Raw genomic sequence first — 24,824 nt, 5'->3', positions numbered from 1 at the left:
ACGCAGGGTGATCTGCTGAAGCTGGAGGGTGAGAGATTCAAAATGGATAAAAGGAAGTACTTCACACAATGCATAGTTAAATTGTGGAACTCCCTGCCCCAGGATGTGGTGATGGCTGCCAACTTGGAGGGCTTGAAGAGGGGAGTGGACATGTTCATGGAGGAGAGGGCTATCCATGGCTACTTGTCATAATGGATCCTATTCATGATGCATACCTATTCTCTCTCTAGTATCAGAGGAGCATGCTTATAATATTAGGTGCTGTGGAATACAGGCAGGATAGATGCTGCTGCAGTTGTCTTGCTTGTGGGCTTCCTAGAGGCACCTGGTTGGCCACTATGTGGACAGACTGCTGGACTTGATGGGCCTTGGTCTGATCCAGCATGGACTTGATGGGCCTTGGTCTGATCCAGCATGGACTTGATGGGCCTTGGTCTGATCCAACAGGGCTTTTCTTATGTTCTTATGTTCTTAAATGTGATCGCTTTGGGGAGCGTAACCCCATCCACAGTGTGGTGTAGTGGTTAATTTTTTTAAAGAAATAATATAGGACTACTTGATAAAATTTGCATCCAACGACTACTGGAGGATAGCAACCCACAAACTTCGAGATGTGTGGCCAAATTTTGTGTTGCTATATATAAGGCCTGAAAAGATGCGATTTATAAATAGATAAAATCTGATTGATAAACATTTTAGAAGCTAGCTTATTTGCCTCTTTAGGTAATGGGATTTTATTGATATATTTTACTTTGTGGATTCTCTGACTATTTGATACTGTTTTTATTGTAAATTTATGTCACTCCTATTCTTTTTTTGGTCAAATGACCGTAAAATAAATGATTGAGATTGTGGTTACGAGTGGTGGACTCTAATCTGGAGAACCGGGTTTGATTCCCCACTACTCCACATGAACATAAGAACATAAGAAAAGCTATGCTGGATCAAACCAAGGCCCATCAAGTCCAGCAGTCTGTTCACACAGTGGCCAACCAGGTGCTTCTAGGAAGCCAACAAACAAGATGACTGCAGCAGCATTATCCTGCCTGTGTTCCAACAGCACCCAATATAATAGGCATGCTCATCTGAAACTGGAGAGAAAAGGTATGCATCATGACTAGTATCCAATTTAACTAGTAGCCATAAATACCCCTCTCCTACATGAACATGTCCACTCTCCTCTTCAAGCCTTCCAGGTTGGCAGCCATCACCACATCCTGGGGCAGGGAGTTCCACAATTTAACTATGCGGCCTGCTGGGCGACGTTGGGCCAGTCACAGTTCTCTCCGAACTCTCTCAACCCCACCTACCTCACAAGGCATCTGTTGTGGGGAAGGGAAGGCGATTGTAAACCGCTTTGAGACTACTTAAAGGTTGAGAAAAAGCGGGGTATAAAAAATCCAACTCTTCTTCTTCTTCTTCTTCTTCTTCTTCTTCTTCTTCTTCTTCTTCTTCTTCTTCTTCTTCTTCTTCTTCTTCTTCTTCTTCTACTTCACAGCAGTCAACTCACCAGCTATGTTTTTTAAAGAAAGCCGATGCGAGCTTTATTTACCAGTCTAGCAGTTCGGCTCTGAGTCAATCTGAAGTTTAATTTTCCCATTTAGAACAATCGCTCTCCTTCCCATTGACGGCTGTTAAGTGCCACATTGCTTTTCCAGCCACTCTTCCCACATCCATCTCTGAAGAGGGAAGCTAAGAATCTTTTATTAGAGATCTGACAGTTTCCTAAAAGGACTGCAGGGGAGTAAAAGAACAATCCGTTTCCCGTTAAAAAATAAGCTGTTATTCGAGGACAATGCCGTACTAAATTATCTTCCAGCAAATAATACAAAGAGCAGAAAGGAAAACTTTAAAAATGGGTAATTATGCCAAAAGCTATATACATTCTTCCTCTTATGTTTCCTCATAAATTCTGGGGTGAGGAACAGTCAAACACTATCTTATCTCGCAACTACACGAGGCTAGATGTGTTTGCAAATTGTGTAAGGTGTGAACTGTGTAATTTATCACTCAAATTACATTGTTTCCCTTTCGTAACCTTCACAATTCAAAAGAGTTCTGAGCTCAACAAATTAAATCGTTTCTTCTCAACAAAATATTCTTGGCAACCTTTTCTAGCAAGGGAAAACTGGCATCACCTCTTGAAGATCGAAGTATAATCCTAAAACACCAGTAGAGGCAAAAGTCAACTCAATGGCCTTAGCCAAGCATCAGTGAACTAGATATACCAAGACCTGTTCTTTCTACTTTGCATAACTAGGGTTGCCAGATCTGGGTTGGGAAATACCTGGAGATTTGGGGGGTGGAGCATGGGGAGGTGGGGTTTGGGAAGGGGAGGCACCTCAACAGTGTATAATGCCATAGAGTCCACCCTCCAAAGAAGCCATTTTCTCCAAGGGAACTTGACTTGATCATCCGGAGAGCAGTTGTAATAGAGGGAGATCTCCAGGTGCCACCTGGAAGTTGGCAGGCCTACTCCATGACACAGCAACCTTCGATCATACAGACATCCCAAAAGAAAGAAATTCTGTTGGGATAATTGGATACTTGCACCAGAATCTTGGAAAGGCTTATGTGCTTGTTAGCATAGTGCTAGGTTTGCCAATTTACCCATCATGGTCTCCCACTACTGCCTCCTGGCTCCCACTACTACCTGAATGAGCAGCACCTGGGGGAAATGAGAGGGAAAACATCATCGATATCACTTCTGGCTAAAACCCAGAAGTGATGTCACTGACGCTCTAGGATTTCAAAATCTCTATGGTTTTACCATAGAGTACAGCAAAATCCTAGAGCATTGGTAACATCACTGCTGGGTTTTAGCTAGAAGTGATGCCCACAACACCTTTTTCCCCATGACCCACCCCCAGAAATCTCCCAGACACATACATGGCAAGCTTACATATGGCTGGCAAGGAAAAGAACTCACATGAAGCTGCCTTTTACTGAATCAGACCATTGGTCCCTCAAGGTCAGTATTGTCTACTTAGACATGCAGTTTCCCAGGGTCTCAGGCTGAGGTTTTTCACATCACCTACTACCCGATTCCTTCTTTAAGTGGAGATGCTGGAGGCTTAGGGTTGCCAACCTCCAGGTAGTAGCTGGAAATCTCTGGCTATTACAACTGATCTCCAGCTGAAAGAGATCAGCAATTGAACCCTATGGCATTGAAGTCCCTTCCCTCCCCTCCCCAAATCCTGACCTCCTCAGGTTCCACCCCAAAAACCTCCTGCCGGTGGCGAAGAGGGACCTGGCCACCCTATGGAGGCTGAATCTGGGACCTTCCCTTCCTCAAACTAGGACTGGTGCTGAAGTTGGAAATCACATGTGCTTGCCTGCACCATTTGGACTGGCAGGAGAGCCACTAGGATAGTGGCTTGACCAAAATTGGATTTTAAAATTTGGTTTTATTGCTACTCTGCATTCAATTATTATGTACTGTTTTCATTGGTATGTATGTATTCTTTTAACTTGTTGATAGCTGACCTGAGCCCCGCTTTGGTGCAGGAAGAGCTGGATGTAAAACGAATACATAGATGGCTGGCTGGCTGGCTGGCTGGCACTCAGAAAACCCAGACCAGTTTTAACAGGAGCCAAGCCCTCCTCCAAAGTAGGGTTGCCAACCTCCAGGTATTAGCATTGAACAGGGGGTTGGACTAGATGGCCTGTATGGCCCCTTCCAACTTTATGATTCTATGATTATGTGATTCTATACTTGCCTGTTTTGTTTTTCATTTGCTAGGAAAGCTCAGTATGGTGTTTTCACGGGGTGTGTCATTAATACAGGCAGCTCAATTAAATTGTCATCCTTTGTAAGAATGCTCATTACAAACGTATCTTCACAAGGGCCACTTCAGACTTGATGCAGCTGTTGTGTTTGTCTTAAGTACACTAGGATTGTAATGGTGTCCCCAACAGCAAACACATTAATTACGAACAACAGACATCCATAGAATCATAGAATTAGAAGGGATCTTCTAACTCTATGATGCTGGTGGCCCCGGGTTGGGTTCTGGAAACTCTGTATACACATCTGTCATTTCTACATTATGTTTTTGCTATTGGTGTGAACAATAGAAGTGCCTCATATAATAAGTGTCCACTGTATGATTTAATGAAAGGTAAAGAGCCTATAGATAGGCTGATAGGAAGAAAGTAGATTCCTTTGAAATGTGGTGTTGGAGGAGAGTGTTACAGATACCGTGGACTGCCAAAAAACAAATCAGCGGGTTCTAGATCAAATCAAGCCTGAACTGACCCTAGATTAAAATGACTAAACTGAGGCTGTCGTACATTGATCACATTATGAGAAGACAAGGGTCACTGGAAAAGACAATCGTGTTAGGAAATGTTGGAGGCAGCAGGAAAAGAGGAAGACCCAATAAGAGATGGATTGACTCGATAAAGGAAGCCACGGCCCTCAGTTTGCAAGATCTGAGCAAGGCTGTTAAAGATAGGACATTTTGGAGGACATTGATTCATAGTCGGAAGCGACTTGTTGGCACTTAACACACACACACCAAAAGCCCCATGGCGCAGAGTGGTAAGCTGCAGTACTGCTGTCAAAAGCTCTTCCCGATGGAAGCTGGTTTCAGGTAGCCGGCTCAAGGTTGACTCAGCCTTCCATCCTTCCGAGGTCAGTAAAGGAGTATGCAGCTTGCTGGGGGTAAAGTATAGACAACTGGGGATGGCAATGGCAAACCACCCCATAAACGTAGTCTGCCTAGTAAGCATTGGGATTTGACTCACCCCATGGGTCAGTTTTGACCCGGTGCTTGCACACGGGACTACCTTTACCTTTTAACGGATTTCAGCAACTGGTGTCCATTTTTTAAAAAAAAGTAAATATACCTCTTCCGTATTTTCCTCATCTTTTCCTGTTACCTTTCAGTGAGTATTCCCCTGCTCCAATCTCTCCGATTTCTCCAAAAGTGGCTCCGATACAACCAGAAAGATAATTTGAATGAAAGAGACATGAGAAGACAAAGAAGGTCACTGCTTTGAAAGCACGCCTTTGTAAAGGATTCGTGCAACCACCTGACAGGCATTCCTCAGCGGGCAACATTGTTACAATTAGGTTTATAATCTCATCTCTACATGGGTTTTCATTCCCTCAAATAGCACCTTCGCATCCAAAGGTTTGTTATTGTAAGTTTTGCAGGGGACTGCGTGACTCATCCGACAAAGAAAGGTTCATTGTCTGCTTACTCAATCTTTTAATCTCCTCTTGGCTTTCAACTCCGGTTCCCTTTGCCTAGAAAATAAAAGGGTTGTTCCAGATGAGACACGGAATTGTTACATCTGTCCAGTTATTTGCAATGGGTTAGATCCAAGGAAAGGGAGCTGGTTGAGGAGTGAAGCTCTGACAGGTTACAGGCCTTGCTCGGGAATCGTTCCGCTGACTACTGTGTTCAGTTTTGGGCACCACAATTTAAAAAAGATGTAGACAAGTTGGAGTGTGTCCAGAGGAGGGCAACAAAGATGGTGAGGGGTCTGGAGACCAAGTCCTATGAGGAAAGGTTGAAGGAGCTGGGTATGTTTAGCCTGAAAAGGAGAAGACAGAGGGGATATGATAACCATGTTCAAATACTTGAAGGGCTGTCCTATAGAGGAGGGTGCCGAGTTGTTTTCTGAAGGTCGGACCAGAACCAACGGGTTGAAATTAAATCAAAAGAGTTTCCGTCTAGACATTAGGAAGAATTTTCTAACAGTTAGTGTGGTTCCTCAGTGGAACGGGCTTCCTCGTGAGGTGGTAAGCTCTCCTTCCCTGGAGGTTTTTAAGAAGAGGTTAGATGGCCATCTGTCAGCAATGCAGATTCTGTGACCTTAGGCAGATGATGAGAGGGAGGGCATCTTGGCCTTCTTCTGGTCACTAGGTGTGGGGGGGAGGTAGTTGTGAATTTCCTGCATTGTGCAGGGGGTTGGACTTGATGACCCTGGTGGTCCCTTCCAACTCTATGATTCTATGATTCTGTGATTCTGTAAGTTTGGACTAGAGAAGTATTTTTTTTCTTTTTTCTTTTGTTGAAATTTTGAGCCACTGAGAAAAAAAAGAAAACTCTTCTCCTGGGGACACACACCATTTTTCGGATTTTTTTTTTTAAAGAAAAATTACCATTTTGCCAAACTGATTTTAAGCACGTGACATACTTAATGTATAAAATGGCAATATTTGACATATTTATGGTTTTAAAAGTTATAAATGCCTTTGTCTTGTACAAGCAAAACTGAAAGTAGAAGAAAAGTTGTTTTTTTTACACCCCTCCTTTTCTCTACATTTAAGGAGTCTCAAAGCGGCTCGCAATTGCCTTCCTTTCCTCTCCCCACAACAGACACCTTGTGAGGTAGAGGAGGTTTGGGGAGGGGAGGGACTTCAATGCCATAGAGTCCAATTGCCAAAGCGGCCATTTTCTCCAGGTGAAGTGCTGTCTATCAGCTGGAGATCAGTTGTAATAGCAGGAGATCGCCAGCTAGTACCTGGAGGTTGGCAACCCAGCCATAGAAGGGTGTCATCCCAATAAGATTGCACTGCTAGCTCTCTTCTAACAGTTTTGAATTCACATGATGCATACCCATTCTCCCCAGGATCAGAGGAGCATGCCTATTATATTAGGTGCTTTGGAACATAGGCAGGATGCTGCTGCAGTTGTCCTGCTTGTGGGCTTCTTAGAGGCACCCAGTTGGCCACTGTGTGAACAGCCTGCTGGACTTGATGGGCCTTGGTCTGATCCAGCAGGGCTTTTCTTATGTTCTTAAGTCCTCCCAATCCTAAAGCAGGACTAGAGCATACAGGCAGTTTCAGAGATACACAGGCAGTACATCTAAATGATTAATCCAATGTGGAAGAGCACTGAAGAGGAGAAGTAATGGGTGCTAGAAATGGGATTTCTCTGCTCACATGACTGCTGCAGTCTTGAGTGAGCAAAAGTTCAACTTGGAGCCAGATTTTGGCCATGGTTATAGGGCCAAAGGCTTGAATTAGGAAGCAAGCGGGTTTTTATGTTTATTTATTTATTTAGCAGGGAAGGGCAAGAAGTATGTTCCCTGATTGGCTGGAGCTAGGGTTGCCAGGACCCTCCTCACCACCGGCAGGAGGGTTTGTGGGTGGAGCCTGAGAAGGGCAGGGGTTGGGGAGGGGAGGGACTTCAATGCCATAGAGTCCAATTGCCAAAGTGGCCATTTTCTACAGGTGAACTTATTTCTATCGGCTGGAGATCAGTGGTAATAACAGGAGATCTCCAGCTAGTACCTGGAGGTTGGCAACCCTAGCTGGAGCTGAGAAAGAGGTCCTGAATTTTTTTCCAGATAAGGAAGAAGAAGGGGGAAACTTTGGGTGAAAATGAGGTTGGAAGTCATCTTTGTGACCTCATTCAGCATAAGCAGAGGTTTAGGTGGCATGCTCAGCAGCCCAAACGAAATCGTTCCAGCACCTCTTGGTGGAGAAATGCTTGTGTAAGCTTTAGGCTTTTAATTTAAGGACTTAGGTGCTAACAGAACCAGATCCTTTAAACTAAATGAATGTGTGAAGCTAGCTTATACTGAGTTAGACACTGGCCTTTTCCCTCCTGCCTCCTTCTCTCATTAATGACAGCACTACCTACAGAATTTAGAGAGGTTTCTGCTACTCTGGATCTTTCTTTGTTCCCTTTGAGATATATATATATATATATATATATATATATATATATATATATATATATATATATATATATATATATATATATATATATATATATTAATCTTTTGCTGCACGGGAAAACATCAAATGTAGTTTTCTGGAAGCTGCCCCATTGACCCAACTCTGCTCATTAGCATCTACCACAAGTGGAAAAAAATAGTGCTCTTCTCCACGCATCCAGCTCAGCTCAATCGGAAACATTTCTTTTCAAGTGAAACTTCAGGGGACTCGTAATTATAGAACTCATATGCAGGAACGCATTTCATGCTAGTTAGATAAGTACGGCAATTAGTTACGACATCTATGGGAAAGTACGTTAATCAATAGTGAACTTTATTTACCTTTCCCTAACTGAGGAAACAGGGTGAGCCTGCCGATCATTAAGCAGTTTGAAATACCAGGGCGAGATAAGCCAAGATATGCCATGATTTCCATGGTGGCCCATTGGCATAGCAGCCATCTGGGTATATGAGCGGGAGGAAGGCTGGAGTCCAGTACATGGCCATGTGGGTGGAGCCAGATGTTCTCCTGTGCCATGGCCAATGTCTTTGCTATCTTCTTGTGTGGTCTTGGGTCCTCAAGAGGGGGAGGGAAGGGTCTGAACGAGGGTTGCCAACTGCCAGGTAGTAGCAGGAGATCTCCTGCTAATACAACTGATCCCCAGCTGATAGAGATCAGATCACCTGGAGAAAAGTGGCCGCTTTGGCAATTGAACTCTGTGGCATTGAAGTAGGGCTGCCAGGGCCCTCTTAGCCACCGGTTGGATATTTTGGGGGTGGAGCCTGAGGAGGGCGGGGTTTGGGGAGGGGAGGGACCAATGCCAGAGAGTCCAATGGCCAAAGCGGCCGTTTTCTCCAGGCGAACTGATCTCTATCGGCTGGAGATCAGTTGTAATAACAGGAGATCTCCAGCTGGAACCTGGAGGTTGGCAACCCTAGGTTTAAGCTAGGACTGAAGGAGGAATCAGGTGACTGCAAACTCCTCCCCTTCGCTTCTGAGAATTTGTGGGTGGGACCATGGAAGAAGTTGGGGCAAAGGGGTGGTGCCTTGAGAAGGCACCACCCTGCGGCCCTGAAGTCCAGAGTCTAAAATGATCTAACTGTGCTACAGCTTGGAAAGAGAAATCGTTTCATCTCCCTGAAAGTCCCATATCCATCCTTCATATGGGCTTTCTTTCCAATAACATTTTGGATTTATTTATTTTTTGCCACTACACTGCAGGCTTTTCTACCTCAGGATGTCTGTTATCCTTCTTTCCCACCTTCAGCCTTCTGCAACCCGATGAAAAAAATATTTTCTTCCAAAGAGCCTTTGGTGTTTTAATTTCCTGACATTCTTCTGTTGCCTGGGGGTTTTATGACTGCCATGTTTTATCTCTGCTGCTTTGTAAGCTTTCGTTGCTGCTTTTGCTGATTTAAAGACTGCTTTGGTTCTACTGCCAGCAACAATTTTAAATAGTATTTATTTGTTTTTTTGTTTGTAAAATCGGTTTCATTATATGTTTAAACCTGCCTGGTGCACCATTTGTATAAAAGAAAGGAGGGATATAAATCTAAGAACATTTTTTAAAATAGTATTAGTTAACAACAAACATTGCAACAAAATTTACAGATCCCCTGGAGTTAGGGTTGGCAGGTTCCTCTTCGCCACCAGTGGGAGATTTTGGAGGCAGAGCCTGAGGAGGGCAGGGTTTGGGGAGGGACTTCAATGCCATAGAGTCCAATTGCAAAAGCGGCCATTTTCTCCAGGGGAACTGATCTCTATCGGCTGGAGATCAGTTGTACTAGCAGGAGATCTCCAGCTATAACCTGGAGGCTGGCAACCCTGCCTGGAGTATTGTGTGCAGTTCTGGGAGCTAGGACTTCGATGCCGTAGAGTCTAATTGCAAAAGCGGCCATTTCCTCCAGGGGAACTGATCTCTATCAGCTGGAGATCACTTATAATAGCAGGAGATCTCCAGCTATAACCAGGAGGTTGGCAACCCTGCCTGGAGTATTGTGCAGTTCTGGGGGCTAGGACTGAAAGAGGATGAATGGCAGGGGTTTGGACTCGATGGCCCTTGTGGTCTCTTCCAACCTTGTGTGATTTTGTGGGGGCTCACTTCCAAAAGGATGTGCACAGAATGGAGCGGGTGCAGAGGAGAACGATGAGGATGATCAGGGGCCTGGAGACAAAGCCCAAAGAGGAAAGGCCGAGGGACTTGGGGATGCTTAGTCTGGAGGAGGTTGAGGGGGGACATGATGGCTCTCTTGAAGTATTTGAAAGGCTGTTGTTTAGAGGAGGGCAGGGAGCTGTTCCAGTTGGCAACAGAGGATTGGACTCACAGTAATGATTTTTGATTAAAGGTCAAAAGGTATCGGTTGGATATTTGGAAAAAGATTTTTTACAGTAATAGTTGTTCAGCAGTGGAATCAGCTGCCTAGGGAGGTGGTGAGCTCCCCCTCACTGGCAGCGGCTTGACGAAACTTGTCAGGGATGCTGTAGGCTGATCCTTAGGGTTGCCAACCTCCAGGTACTAGCTGGAGATGTTCTGGTGTTACCATTGATCTCCAGCTGATAGAGATCAGTTCCCCTGGAGAAAATGGCTGCTTTGGCAATTGGTCTTTCTGGCATTGATGTCCCCCCCTCCCCAAACCCACCCCCCTCAGGCTCCACCCCAAAAACCTCCCACTGGTGGCAAAGAGGGACCTGGCAACCCTACTGATCCTGCGTTGAGCAGGAGGTTGGACTAGATGGCCTGTATGGCCCCTTCCAACTCTGTGATTCTATGATTCCTTTACTGAAATGAACCATGCACTAGAGACATTCCATAAGGAATTTAATTTTGGTATTGAAAATTGTCCAGTGGCACAGTTGTCCTATCAAATGAGAAGATCATGGGGCCATTGCAAAAATATTATATCCCATCACACCTGGAACCCAGGTGAATTTTGGCCCATGCAGCATAACGTAGGAGAGGCAGTAGGGACTGTAATGGAAATATCTCCCATTTGGGTTCTTTTTAATTTGGCATTTTTTCCATTAAGATTTAACTGAGCTTTGTTTCAGAGTAGTGGACTGTGAAACTAGGATGGGGAGATTAGACTGACGGGGAGCTATGTTTGAAATATGATGATGACAAGGTTTTTGCTGCTACTTTGTGATGTGTGAAATGAAATCTCTACTCAATGTGCCTAGACAACGCAATTAGCGCAGGGGTGCTATATTGTCCGGGAGTTTTTTCCCCGTTTTTTCCTTTTGGAAGTTCGTCTTGTAAAACACAGTTCAAAGAATGCACCTGACCTGAGGCCTCCAATTTCTCAAGCAACATTAAAAAAAAAAAATACAGACCCACCATCTGAATAATGAGATCCGTGTGAATTGAATGTGAAAAAGGGTTAGAGCTATTTGTTAGAAGTTTTGCAGGGCAAATTCAAATCTTACTCAGAAACTGACGGGAAATGCAAATCCTTTCTAAAGGATGTCAAAGAGAATTGGGCGGGGGGAGGATTGATGAAGATAACAGATCTCTGTTTTTTTCTGTAAAAGACAAATTGCATGTGATATCAGGAAGGGGTTAATTCTCCCATTTAATGTGCATTGACCCAATCCTGCTAGCAAATTTTTTAGAAGGAGAAGGAGAAGAAGGAGAAGAAGAAGAAGAGTTGGTCTTGGGTTTTGATATCCTGATCTTCTCTACCTTTAAGGAGTCTCAAACCGGCTTGGAAACTTTCACTGAACTTTGCCCGAGCTGTAATATAACTTGGAAATAGTTTCAAAGGGTAGCTGTGTTGGTCTGCATTAGAACAGTTAGAATCGAGTCCAGTAGCACCTTGTGTGTGTGTGTGTGTAAAGTGCCTTCAAGTCGCAGCCGACTTATGGCGACCCCTTTTGGGGTTTTCAAGGCAAGAGACTAACAGAGGTGGTTTGCCAGTGCCTTCCTCTGCACAGCAACCCTGGTGTTCCTTGGTGGTCTCCCATCCAAATACTAACCAGGGCCAACCCTGCTTAGCTTCTGAGATCTGATGAGATCAGGCGAGCCTGGGCCATCCAGGTCAGGGCAGTAGCACCACAGAGACCTGCAATATTTTAGAGGTATAAACTTTCAAGAGTCAAGGCTCCTTTTGTCAGATAGGGAACTCCATTCCAAATTGTATCTGACAAAGGGAGGTTTGACTCTCGAAAGCTTGTGTGTATGTGTGTGTTGTCAAGTCACAGCTGACTTATGGCAACCCATAGGGTTGCTAATGCAAGAGATGAACAGAGGTGGTTTGCCAGTGCCTGCCTCCAGTGTGGTGTCGTGGTGGACTCTGGAGAACTGGGTTTGATTCCCCACTCCTCCATATGACTGGCAGATTCTAATCTGGTGAACAGAGATTGATTCCCCACTTCTCCACATGCAGCCTGCTGGGGGACCTTGGGCTAGTCACAGTTCACTCTCAGCCTCACCTACCTCACAAGGTGTCTGTTGTGGGGAGGGGAAAGGAAGGAGATTGTAAGCCTGTTTGATTCTCCTTAAAAGGACAAGAAAGTCAGCATATAAAAACCAACTCTTCTTCTTCTTCCACAGGGGCTGAGAGAGTTCTGAGAGAATTATGACTGGCCAAGGTCACCCAGCAGTAGGGTTGCCAACCTCCAGGTACTTTTGGAAATCAAATACAGAACACTTATGGCACATGCATGCTATTAAGCCCAATACAAAAATTAGACAAGGCAGTGTTATGCAACAATTTATAAGTTTTCACTAAGTTCCAAACTAAGTAAAATACCACATATCCACAATCTTTTGACAATATTCATATAGCAAGTGGCCACATAAAGATCAGATTCATACACATATTCAGTGTGCTAAATGTATCCTTCTTGATATGAATTTATAATCGCTTTTAAAGTCCACAGAAGCCGAATTCTATGGGTTTCAATGGGGTATTCAATGGGGTAAAAGCCCCATTTTGCGTTTGCTTTTTCAAGCCCAGCGATCCTATGGTGTCTTAACAATAGAACCTTTGTTCTGTGAAATTATTAAATTATAATTTTACTGACATGCACTCCAAAAACATATTTACAATCTGGGTCTTACAATAACACGTTAGCATACCCGTTCCGAAGGAGTGTACCTTCCCTTTTCAAGTGGATTGCTGTGTGTGTCATCTAACTAGGTAAACTATCCCTCACATTTTGATGCCGCAGATTCCTCTCGCAGCGGTATCTCATTAAGATCCCATGTTGCTAGAGCTAGTGTTTAAAGTAACCACAACCGAAATCGTACTTTCGTTTTAAAATAAAGCTTGAGAGATCCAGATTTGTATTCAAACCGTTCGGACTAATTGAATTAAACAAAAATATAAAGCGGGATTCTTTGATCTTTATGTAGCCGCTTGCTATATAAATATTGTCAAAAGATTGTGGATGTGTGGTATTTTACTTAGTTTGGAACTTTGTGAAAACTTGTTATAAATTGCTGCATAACACTGCCTTGTCTAATTGTTGTATTGGGCTTAATAGCATGCATGTGCCATAAGTGTTCTGTATTTGATTTCCAAAATTCTGTCTTGAACACTAGTTGTTATATTGAATAACAAAACCTCCAGGTACTAGCTGGAGATCTCCATCTATTCCAACTGTTCGCCTGGAGAAAATGGCCGTTTTGGCAATTGGACTCTATGGCATTGAAGTCCCTCCCCTCCCCAAACCCCGTCCCCCCACAGGCTCCACACCAAAAACCTCCCGCCGGTGGCAAAGAGGGACCTGGCAACCCTACCCAGCAGGCATCATGTGGAGGAATGAGGAATCGAACCCGGTTTTCCAGATGAGAGTGGGCCACTCGTAACCACTGCACCACGCCGGCTCATACCTCTAAGGTGCTACTGGACGCTGGCTACTGGACTATAAGGTGCTACTGGACTCCGGGAGGGGTTGTGGCTCAGTGGTAGAGCATCTGCTTGGTATGTAGAAGGTCCCAGGTTCAATCCCTGGCATTTCCAGTTAAAGGGACTAGGCAAGTAGATGATGTGAAAGACCTCTGCCTGAGACCCTGGAGAGCCGCTGCCGGTCTGAGTAGACAATTCTTTGATGGACCAAGGGTCTGATTCAGTATAAGGCGGCTTCATGTGTTCATGTGTTTGGCTCAAATCTAGCTATAAATTGGAAAGGGACCTTGCCACATTTCACTCTTGTTTCTTAATCCAGGAGGGGGAAAAATGGACCCGAAAGAACAGTCCTTGCGACTGTATGGCCAGCCGTTATCCCAGCTCTCTTCCCTTCTATCATTGTTACTTCTTCCGCTTAGGTCAGCTGGTGCCAACGAGGAAAAAGACAATATTTATTTTCCTTCTCTGTTGGTGGATGCTGAGTAAGGGGGGGGGGAATCATTGTTTTTCAATGTGCGCGTTCCCAAAGAAAGACGTTAGTGGAGAGATTTTCTTCAAGTGGCGCAATACCCATGGAGAACTGGAAATCAATATGCCGTTTACCGAAAAGGAGTGCACTCCATTCATTATACACTCTTGTTAATGCCTTTTATGTATGAACAGGATTGATAATGGTCCTCAGCTTGGTGGGAAAAGTAATAATGAGAACATACATTAGAGAGAGAAAGCCGCGACCTTCCCATTTGAGGCAGGAAAAAGATAATTTTTACAGTGGATTAAAAAAAAATCAGATATCGGTGGTATGCAAGAAAGAAGTAGGGATGACGGAATGCGCTCCATTTTCTTACTCTTTATAGGCATATATCTAGGGTTGCCAACCTCCAGGTACTAGCTGGAGATCTCCTGCTATTACAACTGATCTCCACCTGATAGAGATCAGTTCACTGGGAGAAAATGGCTGCTTTGGCCATTGGGCTCTATGGTATTGAAGGCCCTCCCCTTCCCAAACCCCGCCCTCCTCAGGCTCCGCCCCAAAAACCACCCGCCGGTGGTGAAGAGGGACCTGGCAACCCTACATATATCTGATGGCCAAGGGCCAACTATTCTTCTTCTTCCTCTCCCTCTCCCTCTTCTCTCAGCCCTTTAACTGGATCCTTTCACTGGAAATGCTGGGGATTGAAACTGGGACCTTCTGCCTGTCAAGCAGATGCTCTACCACTGAGTCACAGACCTTCCCACCTTGAACAGTAGCCAAACAGTTTTGCAGCAGCACACAAACAGTGTTGGGCAGAGTTTTATTTTCATGACTTGTGGGAGCTTTTCCTCGGCACAGTAGGTACTATTCCAGGTCATGAAGGATTCATGAGACCTTTCTAGGGTCATGGAGGGTTGGCTCAAGTCTTTAAAGGACATGAGGGGGAACTACATATCCCATAGTGCAGTGCAAAAACCAGGAAAGCACAACATAATATTGATAACTGAGACTTCCCTAAGATCTAAGTTCTTTCATTGAGTGAGGAGTCCTGACGCGGCACAGAACGGCGGTGCCAATTAATCCTCAAAACCGGTGACACGACATGTCATTCCGCCACCTATGCTAATAGCACTGTGCTACCTCTGGGCTGGTAGCGGGGCTCAACCCCAGAGCTACTGAGAACAATTAAGTGCCGGAGAAGGTTCGGTTGCATCTTGAACCGCCCTTGCTGAGGTTACTGTAATCTCAGCAGGCGTTCAGTCCAGTGGGGACAAGTCGCTCGAGTCCTGCCCTTTTTGATGTAGCTTTAGGCCTCTGAACACCTAGGTAGGAGTAGCAACAGCGTTTCATCCTGAAACGACTTCTTGCAGATGTCTCTGCTGTAGCTGCTCGCCGTCCGATGCTTTGATCAGAGTCAGGGCTAATTGGCTGGGCGGTCCCTGTTTTCTTTCCCACGGACTCCTGTTCAGAAATCAGAGACGATCAGCTACAAACGGAAGAAGCAGAGTTGGTTTTTATATGCCGACTTTCTCTACCACTTAAGGGAGAATCAAACCGGCTTACAATCACCTTCCCCTCCCCACAACAGACACCCTGTGTGGAAGGTGGGGCTGAGAGAGCTGTGCCTAGCCCAAGGTCACCCAGCAGGATTCATGTGGACGAGTGGGGAATCAAACCCGGTTCTCCAGATCAGAGTCCACGGCTCCAAACCACCGCTCCAAACCACTACACCACGGTGGTTCTTGGAAGGCCTCCAATCCAATCCTCCCAAGGGGAACCTATACACTTGCCACCCAGAGAAACGAGGCAAAATATTGTAATACTGTGATGTTCAGAGTTGGGCAGTAAGGTCTCTTGGGGTGCTCAGGCTAAGGTTGCCAACCTCCAAGTGGCCATATGACTATACTATAAACAAGAGGTGTACTGAAATAAGGTTATGGAAATCCCTATACAGGAAAATTATTTTTCAGTACACAACCACTAATCACTCTGAATATTCTTTTTCAATATTCTTTTTCTTGAAAAAGAATATTCAGAGTGATTAGTGGTTGTGTACTGAAAAATAATTTTCCTGTATAGGGATTTCCATAACCTTATTTCAGTACACCTCTTATTTATAGTATATTCATATGGCCACTTGGATAGAAACTTTTGCTTACAATGACAGTGATAAAAATAGGATTTTGGAAAATGTACCTCCTCTTAGGGGCTTATATGTTATGGTCCATCTTATGCATTCAGTATTGTATGTCTTACTGTAATAATTCATCAAACATTGATATGTATAAAGTGTAATACAGTTGGAAAAAGAATATTCAGAGTGATTAGTGGTTGTGTACTGAAAAATAATTTTCCTGTATAGGGATTTCCATAACCTCCAAGTGGTAGCTGGAGATCTCCCACTATTACAACTGATCTCCAGGTGATAGAGATCAGTTCCTCTGGAGAAAATGGCCGCTTTGGAAGTTGGACTTTATGGCATTGAAGTCCCCTACTCTCCAAACCCCACCCTTGTCAGTCTCCACCCCCAAAATCTCCAGGTATTTCCCAACCCGGAGCTAGCAACCCTAATTATAACTGATCTCCAGGCGACAGAGATGAGTTCCCCTGGAAATTGAACTCCATTGCTTTGGCATTTGAACTCCATGGCATTGAAGTCCCTCCCCTCCCCAACCCCCCCAGGCTCCGCCCCAAAAACCTCCCACCAGTGGCAAAGAGGGACCTGGCAACCCTATGCCCACCATAGTGGGCAACCTGGCCCCCTAACCAGCCACCGGGGGCCCTTCCTGGCACTAGTCCATCTCCAGATGCTGCAGAGGAAGTACGAGACACACATTTGCGTGCCACTTTATCACATACGAACCTGATCTAAGTGCGAGGGCAGTTCTGAGTGTTTGTCAGGAGTTAGCATAACTCACTTTGCAAATGTCACTTTTCAACATCACCCGTCCCGAAATACCTTGCCCCCTGAATGATGCTTTGACATAAATCAGAATGCCATTACTTTAATGTGACTAAATCTGTACCCCCTAACGTTCCCGTAATGTATTTTTGCTTCCCTTTTGGGGGCAGAAATCTATTCATTAGAAACCACATTAGAAAAATGATTAACCATTTTAAAGTATTTTATAGATCAGTGAGCTCCGGCAGCTGTGAAGTATTATTCAAGCTACATTAGGAGACACACGTGAGAACTGACAATGTCCTAAACGATTCATCTCTCAAGAATCTATGTGGCCATATCCGGCACAAAGTGCCTTGCAGAAAACAACATTATTATTATTTTGCCTTGCTGAAAATAAGAGTTTCTGCAGTTCTACGAGCAAAGAATTGATCTTTGTGGGAGACAAAGAGAGTTTGTTGAATGCAACAAGTACTTGAGTTGATATTGCTGCAGTCAGGGTACTGAAGGGTTGCCAGGTCCCTCTTTGCCCCGGTGGGAGGTTTTTGGGATGGAGCCTAGGAGGGCTGGGTTTGGGGAGGGGAGGGACTTCAATGCCATAGAGTCCAATTGTCAAAACGGCCAGTTTCTCCAGGTGATCTGATCTAAATCGGCTGGAGATCAGTTGTAATAGCAAGAAATCTCCAGCTATTACCTGGAGGTTGGCAACCCTAGGGTACTGGGGGAGGGTTACTACAGTTTCATCCTACAGAGCTATAGTAACCCCCCTATCCACACCATATCCCCTGATGTGATAATCAGGAAAATGACACAGGACTGTTCATATTTCATCATATGCTGAAGATGACCGAGTAATGTGATTGATCAAAAATTACACATTGGGCCTAGGTTAGAATCATAGATACTGGAGATAATAGATTTGCATCATAGAATCATAGACTCATAGAATCATAAAGTTGGAAGGGACTGAAGCGGGGTCAGTGCCTTTTGAGTGACTATGCTCTTAGAAATGACCCCTTCCTGAGAAGTGGTATGTTATCTTATTCAGTTGGTCACCTACTAAGCAGGACTCAACTACTTTACTCACTTTAAAAAGTAAGTCTTTTTATTGATGTTCTCCCAGTAAATATGTATATATATGTGTGTATATGCAAGTATTACAAAGTCTTAAAATTCAGTAACAACGTATACAGTAAAGCAAGCAAGTTCTACATACTATTCAGTTTTAAAATCCAATACTTAAAATATAACAGTTAAAAAAGTCTGATTTAGTTCAAAGTATCTAATTCACAATCTAGAATAATATATTTGTAAAGTCATACATACCAACACCATCTTCGAGACCCTCTGAGAGAGGTCTCAATTCTAGCCCTTTCTCTGCCTGTATTTATACTGTTTCAATCACCTTGAAAAGGGGCTGTCTTAAAAAATCTCCATGCATTGGAGTAACACTGTTGCACTGTTTTAGGAATGTTACTGCTTAGTTGCTCTATTTTAGATGACCATATTTGGACATCTACTTCCTCTAGGCTAAACATACTATTTCTTAAACAGCCAGTTTTGAGTTTTGTTATACTTTATATAATCAATTTTATCATCATTCTCATCTCCATAAAAATACGTTGAGATTGAACCCATTCATTAATTTCTAGCATCCTGTTTTCATGTTAAAATCATAAAATACAATATATTGTTTACATTACATCTTAGTCAGCATTGAATACCCTTGGAATGGAGAGCATTTCTGCACTTGAAGTCATTGGAAGGACAGGAAGTGTGGCAAACATTCTGCTCTGTAGCTTAAAAAATATATAAAGTGCTGCGGGGGCTTTGCTCTTCTCAATTGAAAAGGCTGAAGAAGGTCAGGAAAAAATAGGAAAAGTGCAGCGAGCAAGTCTGCACTGACACTGAAATATTTTCCAGAATAATTCAAAGGCATAAGCTTCTGGCTTTAAATATGCAGGCTTTCTTTCCTTTAAAAAGGAAATTAAAACCTCTGCTGTATTTTTTGTAGTTCATATGTGTATTTTGCTTTTACATTGAATGTTTTCTGCATATGTACAACACAATTCATGTGCTTTAATATGTCAAAGCCTGTAACAGGACCACCAGGGCCATCTAGTCCAACCCCCTGCACAATGCAGGAAATTCCAAATTACCTCCCTCCACACCCCCATTGACCCCTACTCCATGCCCAGAAGATGGCCAAGATGCCCTCCCTCTCATCATCTTCCTAAGGTCATAAAATCAGCATTGCTGACAGATGGTCATCTAGCCTCTGCTTCAAAACCTCCAGGGAAGGAGAGCTCACCACCTCCCGAGGAAGCCTATTCTACTTAGGAACTGCTATAACTGTCAGAAATTTCTTCCTAATGTCTAGACGGAAACTCTTTTGATTTAATTTCAACCCGTTGGTTCTGGTCCGATCTTCTGGGGCCACAGAAAACAACTCGGCACCCTCCTCTATATGACAGCCCTTCAAGTACTTGAAGATGGTTATCATATCACCTCTCAGTCTTCTCCTCTAAAGGCTCTTCAGGTTCTTAATTACTCTTTTTAAAAATAACGTTGTTAAAATGAGAAACTGGGGTTGCCCTATTGCTTGATGGTTTTATTTGTTGTTGTTGTGACACTGTACCTTGTGGGGGTTTTAATCGGCTGAAACCTACCCCCGAAGGTCGATTTTAAACGGAAGAGAAGGAAGTGAATGAAGAAATAAAACACAGCCAGTTTTAAGCGCCATCTCGTTTTTTTTCCTGACCAGTACGAACCAGTTTAAATGACAAAAATAAATGCAATTCCCTTTTCCCCTTGAATTTCGGGGGCAAACTCAATATACTTCTCAATAAGGCGGAAGGGCCATCAGCTTTCTTCCCGCTGACCTTATTTGCAAAACAAGATGAGCAGATTTTGTGAGCAAGGGGTCAGATCTGGTATTCATCCACCAGCCGTACTGGGGGCTATGTTTTTCTGCCCTGCTTCAGAGTCGGCACAAGGCCACAGATCGAAATGGAGGCAAAAGGCCCAACAATATCCTCAGGAGTGCATGACAAAGCCAAAAAGCTTTGTAAAGCCTTTGTTGTTCCCTGTCTGGACCCTTCCCACTCCCAAACTTTGTTGAGTCAATAGAGAGTCAGGACAACAGGTTGAAAATTTTCATTTTCCCCTCTGGCTTCCTTATATGGAGCCACCTAGTGGCCCTAATGCAAAATACAGCTAACACTTTACTTAACAGAGGCCTTACTACTGGAACCAAGAGAGGTTCAGGCTTCCTAGGGTTGCCAGGTAGGGTTGCCGACCTCCAGGTGGTGGCTGGAGATCACCACGTCACTTTGCTACACATGGATCACGTTGTTATGTAATTTATTGTTATAGTTTAATATTGAGAATTGCTTACAGTTGAGCGTGGACTGGAAGACTTGAAACGACTACTAAAAGAGAAAGTGCCAAAGCGGGACTACAGCTGAACATCAAGAAGACAAAAGTAATGACTACAGGAGACTTACCAGCTTTAAGGTGGACAATGAGGAAATTGAAATTGTTGAAGACTTTCTATCCCTGGGCTCCATCATCAACCAAAAGGGAGACTGCAGCCGAGAAATCAGGAGGAGATTGAGACTGGGAAGGGCAGCCATGAAGGAGTTAGAAAAGATTCTGAAGTGTAAGGATGTGTCATTGGCCACCAAGTTCAGGTTAATTCATGCCATCGTATTCCCAATAACTATGTATGGGTGTGAAAGCTGGACAATGAAGAAAGCTGGCAGGAAGAAACTAGACTCCTTTGAAATGTGGTGTTGGAGGAGAGTGTTACGGATACCGTGGATGGCCAAAAAAACAAACCAGTGGGTTCTAGATCAAATCAAGCCTGAACTGACTCTAGAAGCTAAAATGACTAAACTGAGGCTATCGTATTTTGGTCACATTATGAGAAGGCAAGGGTCACTGGAGAAGACAGTCATACTAGGAAAGGTTGAAGGCAGCAGGAGAAGAGGAAGACCCAACAAGAGATGGATTGACTCAACAAAGGAGGCCACAGCCCTCAATTTGCAAGATCCGAGCAAGGCTGTCAAAGATAGGACATTTTGGAGGACGTTGATTCATTGGGTCACTGTGAGTCGGAAGCAACTGGACGGCCCTTAACACACACACACACACACACACTGGTCGTTTTTACTAACCAACTTTTACAGTACTGGTGAATTTTTCCTACAAAACTCCAGGTGGTGGCTGGAGATTTCCCGCTATTACAGCTGATCTCCAGGCGACAGAGATCAGTTCACCTGGAGAAAATAGCCACTTTGGAAGGTGGACTCTATGGCATTGTACCCCATTGAAGTCCATCCCCTCCCCAAATCCCACCCTTCTCAGGCTTCACTCCCAAACTCTCCAGGTGAAGAGGGGGAGACTGACCTGAGGTCATCCAGTGAGTATCATGGCTGTGAGGGGATTTGAACCTGGGCCTCTCCAGTCCAACAGTCTAACCCCTACACCACTCTGCATTTTTTTTTCATACTTGCTGCCTGTTCAGCATCCTTCCAATAGCAAATATGTGGATTTGGGCTTAGCAAAGGATTGAGCTGAAAGATACAACATAAGAACATAAGAAAGGCCCTGCTGGATCAGACCAAGGCCCATCAAGTCCAGCAGTCTGTTCACAATGTGGCCAACCAGGTGCCTCTAGGGAGCCCACAAACAAGATGACTGCAGCAGCATTATCCTGCCTGTGTTCCACAGCACCTAATATAATAGGGCATGCTCCTCTGATCTTGGAGAGGATAGGTATGCATCATGACTAGTGTCCATTTTGACTAGTAGCCACAGATAACCCCGTCCTCCATAAGAACATAAGGAAAGCCCTGCTGGATCAGACCAAGGCCCATCAAGTCCAGCAGTCTGTTCACACAGTGGCCAACTGGGTGCCTCTAGGAAGCCCACAAACAAGACAACTGCAGCAGCATTATCCTGCCTGTGTTCCACAGCACCTAATATAATGGGTGTGCTCCTCTGATCCTGGAGAGAATAGGTTTGCATCATGACTAGTATCCGTTTTTACTAGTAGCCATGAACCCTTCTCCTCCATGAACATGTCCACTCTTAAAGCTCTCCAAGTTGGCAGCCATCACCACATCCTGGGGCAGGGAGTTCCACAATTTAATATGGTACTGCTGATATAGTAACATTCAGAATTGAAAGTCTTTCAGTGACTAATTTGAAAAATAAATATCTTTTCACGAACCAAGAGTCTGAAGATTGGTTTATTGGATGCTATATTGTTTAGAAATGAGCCGGGCATGTTCCTTGCATGTTGGGTCTAACACATTAAATAGAATTATTTCCTTGGCGTGAGCAAAAGCTATCTCCAAGAAGATGGGAGTGGACATGATAAACAAATGCAACTTTAGGTATTTCATTCTTGGCTTCTGAATAGATTTTAAAATAGCCGTTTGTGCCACACTGTGTGACTTGTCATATGTTATGACCTGGAAGAGAGCTGAAGTGGAGCAAAACTCCCCAGCAAACCTAAAGATGGCACGCAGGTTGTCATCTCGTTGCTGAAATACCAATTAGAGGCTGAGCGGCATGTAATGCCATAATTGAAATGTGTCAGAGGTAAGGCAGTGGTCTGTTAGCTCTTGGAAATGGGCCCTGCGCTTCCCTTCCTACAATTAGGCCTCCTCCAGGTATCCATCACAGAGCTATCAACAAGACAGTGGAAAAAGGGACGGAAGTCACAATATGAGTACAGCTTTCCAACCTCATGCCGAGAGGTTGTCTAGCTCTTTCTCCAGCGTGGTGTAGAGTTAAGAGCGGTGGACTGTAGACTCAGGTTTGATTCTCCGCTCCTCCACATGAGCAGCGGACTCTAATCTGGAGAAACGGGTTCGATTCCCTGCTCCTCCACATGAGTGGCGGACTCTAATCTGGAGAACCAGGTTTGATTCCCCACTCCTCCACATGAAGCCTGTTGAGTAATCTTGGGCCGATAACAGTTCTCTCCGAACTCTCTCACCCTCATCTACCTCACATGGTGCCTGTTGTGGGGGGAAGGGAAGGTGATTTTAAGCCATTTGGAGACTCTTTTCTGTAGGGAAAAGTGGGGTATAAAAACCAACTCTTCTTCTTCCTCCTATGTTCTCCCTTGTACCTTTGTCTTCCTAATGTCTAGAATGGGCTCACCCAGTGACGGTGCTAGGTGTTGGGAGGCCCTGGGCAGACAATGCCCCCCGGGCCCTCCTCCTGTCTCCCTTTCCAACCACCCATGTGCATTCCCACTTGACTGTTTCAGAGGGTGGCCATGCTGGTACACAGTCGAAGAGCTAGATTTGAGTCCAGTGGAACTGGATTGTTTACTGAATGCCCCCTCCCCGATCTAAATAGCTTGACCAATGTAGATTAGGATTATCTAGGAAGGATGTTGCGTGGTATATGGAGTGTTTTCTTGTTTCTTTTTGGTGGGGGAGTGGAGATATCAATACAGGTTGAGCATCACCAACCCGAAATTCCAAAATCCAATGCTCCAAAATCCAAAACTTTTTCAGCGCCAGCATGACCCCACAAGTGAAAAATTCCACACCTGACCTCATGTGGCTCAATGTATGCAAACTTTGTTACTTGCACATAATTATTAACAATATCGCATGAAATTACCTTCAGGCTATGTGTATAAGATGTATATAAAACATAAATGAATTTCATCCTTAGACTTGGGTCCCATCCCTGAGATATCTTCCAAAATCCAAAAAGTCTGAAAAAATCTGAAAAAGTCCAAAAAAATCCAAAATCTGAAACAGTTCTGGTCCCAAACATTTTGGATAAGGGATACGCAACCTGTATTGCATTGTGTATATTAAAAATACAATGAAATTGAAAGCAATAAGAAAAGAATACTCTTTTCTATCTCTTCGCAGTATTCACTCCTCGGACAAAATCCTAATTGGAGGATTCCCCCCCCCCTCATAGCCGCTAGTCATTTGCTACAATTATTTCAGGCTTTTACCTAGCAATTTTCACTCGCAAGGATTTGTTTTAGAACGAACCTCCCGAGTCAGGAGTTAATCAAAGGGTAACCACGTCGAAGCAGAAGCCGTTCCACGTCTGTCAGGCTCTGATGAAATTATAGAGCATGGCACCGTGCTGAATCCTCTCCTTGACAAAAGACTCACGCTGGCGAAAGGTCAGCCTGGTTGGGACACAAATCTATTAGGTTCCTCTTGTCGTAGGTTTCACAAAGTGAAAAGAGTCGAGCTAGATGACGCTTCAAAGGCAGAGGCTGTGAAGCAATGAGGCGTGCTCTGCTATTCCCCCCCACCGCCGCCGCCAAAAGCCCCCTATCCATCTAGGGTTTCCAACCTCCAGGTACTAGCTGGAGATCTCCTGCTATTACAACTGATTTCCAGCTGATAGAGATCAGTTCGCCTGGAGGAAAAGGCCGCTTTGGCCATTGGACTCTTTGGCATTGGAGTCCCTCCCCTCCACAAACCCTGCCCTCCTCAGGCTCCGCCTCCCAAATATCCGGCCGGTGGCAAAGATGGATCTGGCAACCCTAACACACGGAGGTAGCCCAAGTGTAGGGGAGAAGAGGGGTAATTTTAAAAATACACTGGGAGAGATGTGTGAGAGAGAATGAAACCATCTTTGCGGGGGCCACTACTGCTGAAACAATGTTTTAATCGGCACTGCTAATTAGATCTCCAGTGGAGAATCAGAATCCCTGCTGGGCAAGATCCCCACATGCCCCAGCCACTTTTGAAAAACACTTGTTGAGCATCGGGAAAGAAGAAGAGGGAAGAGTTGGTTTTATACCCTGCTTTCCTCTACCAAAAGGAGACTCAAAGCAGCTTACAACCACCTCCCCCCCCCCACACACACACAACAGGCACCTTGTAAGGTAGGTGAGTCTGAGAGAGTTTGGAGAGAACT

At 44.4% G+C, this 24,824-nt stretch overlaps 1 non-coding gene across 1 annotated transcript; it reads left to right on the top strand.

The window, feature by feature from the left end:
• The first annotated feature begins 13,569 nt into the window (after positions 1-13,569).
• Positions 13,570-13,641, top strand: TRNAT-GGU (transfer RNA threonine (anticodon GGU)). Its single transcript has one exon. It is a non-coding gene; the product is annotated as a tRNA-Thr (tRNA).
• Positions 13,642-24,824: the final 11,183 nt, after the last annotated feature.

This window comes from Euleptes europaea, chromosome 12 (assembly GCF_029931775.1).
Source record: "Euleptes europaea isolate rEulEur1 chromosome 12, rEulEur1.hap1, whole genome shotgun sequence".
Lineage (NCBI taxonomy): Eukaryota > Metazoa > Chordata > Lepidosauria > Squamata > Sphaerodactylidae > Euleptes > Euleptes europaea.
This window is presented reverse-complemented; position numbering and strand designations above follow the sequence as displayed.